We start from the raw sequence: 4,052 nt of genomic DNA on the forward strand, positions 1-4,052 counted from the left end.
GAGTCCTAACCACTGGACCAGCAGGGAATTCCCATTGTTGTGTATGTTTTTGATGTACATGGAAAGATGTGAATCCCATGGGGACAGGCCACTTGTCTTACAGTTCTCCAGCACCTACAACAATGCTCAGCAAATGTTTGCTGTGAGTGAAAAGAGTAGTGGTTTGGAAACCATGCTGCAACATGCAGACACCCACACCAAGAAGCACTCTATTCAAAGTAAATCCCCCTGTTGATAATGGGGGAGGCTATGCATGGTGGGGGCAGGTGTATGGGAAGTCTGTACTTTCCCCTCAGTTTTGCTGTGACCCTAAAACCACTCTAAAAGATAAAGTCTATTAAGAAAAACAAATCCCCCCAAGTTGTAACAATATCTTGAAAAAGTCATCTTAAACACACACACATCTATGTGTATATACAAATAGTTATAAGTATGCCTAAACACACATTTCTAAGTGCATGATAATAAATGCAAAACATATGTCACATCTTAAGTATATAAATACATTTATAGGTGTGTGACAATAAAGTTGAAGTGATGATGATTGTTGCAAAACCTATGCAATTTTTTCTGTTAAAGAGGTGAATGAAACTTCCCTCCTGGCCTCACCAAGACAACCGTGTATAAATTAAAGTAGCAGACAGTTGCCGTTGGCAAATGGTTGCGTACCCCTAAGTTGGAGTATCCCCTCCTCAGAGACTGTCCCCATTTACCATCTTTTCTTAATAGTGCAGTAGCTCTAGAACACTACCCTTGTGACAACATTTGCTTGGAATGTGAGTATACAGATACCTTGTTCAAGCAGAGCCTTACATAGGCTTTCCAGTGACCTATGACCTGGTGGCATAGTTTGAAAGGTTGAGCTGGTTCAGTCAGACTCTCTTTCATTGTTTGCCTCCCTTTCTTTCTCTGGGACTTGAATCCAGAGACTAAGGGGGAAGTTTCCAGTAAGTTGTGGGCAGCACAGCTAAAAGGCGGTTTGGGGGCCTGAGTCAGGATCACGACAAACTAAAGACACTTTGCAAGCTGAAATTATGGAAGGAGGAGCAACTATGAGTAAGTGAGAGAAGCTTGAAGAGACAGAGAAGAACATCCATCCTTGCAGAGAAGCCAGGAAGCCAGAAAAGGACAGAGAGCATATATAAGCCCTATCTTCCTTTGTGTTTTTTTTTTTGCTGGGCTCTGGGGCATATATACCTTTAAAATATTTTTCTCACAAAACAACCCATGTGCGTTTTTTTTCTTTTCTTTTCTTTTTCTCCTTGTTACTAAAGGAGACTAGACTGGAATAGCAGGAGAAAAAAAGTCTCTAACAATGGAGGATATAAAATTTAAAGAAAAAATAGTATAACTGTACAAGTACAGCAGTCCAGGGCCATAAAGTATAGTGGCAAACGGTGGTTCCATTCAATAGTCCCCAAGGACCGCAGTTCAGTATAACCCTGTGCGATAATTGATATTTATAGTGATGACTTTGAGTCTTCAAGCACAGGCTGCTTGATGTTCAGCATATTTTCAAAAGGCAATGAAGCATGTAGAAAAATTTTCCTTCAGGTTAAAAAAAAAGTTTCAGTGCTTAAACAAGGGCAGGCTCACACAGTTATGTGTTATTTTTTTAGTCTGTTAAATGTATTATTTATTCATACATGCCTTGCCTTGTTCCAGCAAAGATTAAAGATGACTTAAAAGAATACACAAAATCCAATAAGACAGCATAAGTTGACAGTAAGGGGGAAGAAGAAAGAAAACCAGGCTGTGGTCACATTATTGATCCAGGAGATTCAGTTATCAGCAAAGCTCCCTTCTGTGGATCACCTCACTCCTTGATAGATCATGGGACACCATAACTAGTATTACTCATTACTTAATCATTTTTAAATCTGGAGAAAGGTCAGGGCTTATCTTCTGAATGTAAAAACCAAATTGACACTGGAAGAAAGAAAGAAAGAAAAGAAAAGATTGGCTTGTATCAGAGAAAATATAATCATAAGTTTATATAAACGTGCACTTAATAAGCTGTCAATCTAAACATATGTTTAAGTAATTCCTGTTTTTATTTTGGTAAAATAATTGTTATAGCAAAAAAGTTATATTAATCAGAAATAGCATCAGGGACTTCCCTGGTGGCGCAGTGGTTAAGAATCCGCCTTCCAATGCAGGGGACATGGGTTTGAGCCCTGGTCCGGGAAGATCCCACATGCCGCGGAGCAACTGGGCCCATGCGCCACAGCTACTGAGCCTGTGCTCTAGGCCCTGCGAGCCACAACTACTGAGTCCACATGCCACAGCTAAGGAAGCCCGCGTGCCTACAGCCCATGCTCCGCAACAAGAGAAGCTGCCGCAACTAGAGAAAGCCCGTGCGCAGCAACGAAGACCCAACGCAGCCAAAAATAAAAAGATAAATAAATAAATAAATTTATATAAAAAAAAGTAGCATCATATCACATTATCCCACTGTTGAAATTCTCTGCAATATCCTTTTCACAAATCAATATTAACATATTAGAAGAACAAAGAATGTTTGAAGTTGACTTAAACTCTCTATACAAATGTAATTCATAAAAAGGCAAGAATTTTTTTAGAAGAGAAACTCACGGTTACCAGAGGGGAAAGGGAGGGAGGGATGAATTAGGAGTTTGGGATGAACAGATACACACTACTATACATAAAATAGATAAAACAACAAGGACATACTGTATAGCACAGGGAATTATACTCAGTATCTTATCATACCTATAATGGAAAAGGATCTGAAAAAGAATATATATATATATATATATATACATATATAACTGAATCACTTTGCCATACACCAGAAACTAACGCAACATTGTAAATCAACTATACACCAATTTAAAAAAAAAATTAAATAGCAAGAATTTTTCCAGGATCCTGGTTTGGACAGGCTCCTAAGGTGTGCTCCCATTCATAATGGGCCTGCATAAGGGGAAATTTTTTCTAATAGGCATTCCTACTACAGAGTCACTGCTTAGAGGGTAAAAGTTTGGGCTTCAGAGTCAGACAAATATATAGATTTGATGCATGGTAGCTGAATGATATCTCGGGCAAGTTACTTCAAACTCTCTCAACTTAGTTTCTTAACTGCAAACAAAGTTAATAGGGCTGTATGGAAGATGGAATAAGATATTGTACAGTAAGCACTTAGCTCAGTATCTGATACCTACTGAACCTAATAAATGATGCCTGTTATGGTAGAAAGAGCGATTACCCAGGACATCTCACATTGATGTGACGCAAGCCTGAATGCATCTTGTTAGTGTCTTTCATTAGTGTCTTGTTAAAGATTTCTGCCCTCATTTTTCCATTAACAAATTTTTCTTTAATTGTACTGTGGTGAACGCATTCTGATGTTCTTTCATGGTACTGACGTGGAAACTCGTTTCATTGCCCTATATTATCTTCTTACTAATTATTTTCCAAAATACATGAGCAGTGATTTTTTTTTTCACTGATGGATTCATATGGGGATTTGAGCTTTGTATTCATCTTGATTTTTTCTTTCATTCCTTTTCATTCCGCCCCAGATAAAACGCAGTTAATCATGCCAACTTCTGTATAAAGTCTCATCTGACTAGCTCCATCATGTGTCTAGAATGAGTTTTACAATTTTGAAAGTTGCTTTCCCTTCATTGCTACTATGATCTTGAGATCATAAGAATAAATATCTGGTAAGATATTGAGTCCTCTGAAAAATAGGTGAAGTCAAGAAAATTGGAAAAACTTTCATTTTAAAAAGTGAGGATTTTTTTAGGGGGTGCAACTTGGCCGAAAATCTTTGGTGACCATGGTTTATCATTCAAACTAGGCCTGCTGGGAATGCAAGAGGGGTGCACTTTATCATTTCATTGAGATAAAGGCATAAGCCCGGCTCCCCCAAGTAAACCAGGATGTATGGTCACCCCAGCCAAAACTGACAAGGTACCTTCCTAAGATGGGGATGGAGCAGGGGAGGGCTTGAAGGGATTCTTCATGAAATTATAGGCTCTTCCACGTCATCACACACTTTATTCTATGCTCAAACTGTGAATTAG

The sequence above is a fragment of the Balaenoptera ricei genome, chromosome 2, assembly GCF_028023285.1.
Source record: "Balaenoptera ricei isolate mBalRic1 chromosome 2, mBalRic1.hap2, whole genome shotgun sequence".
Lineage (NCBI taxonomy): Eukaryota > Metazoa > Chordata > Mammalia > Artiodactyla > Balaenopteridae > Balaenoptera > Balaenoptera ricei.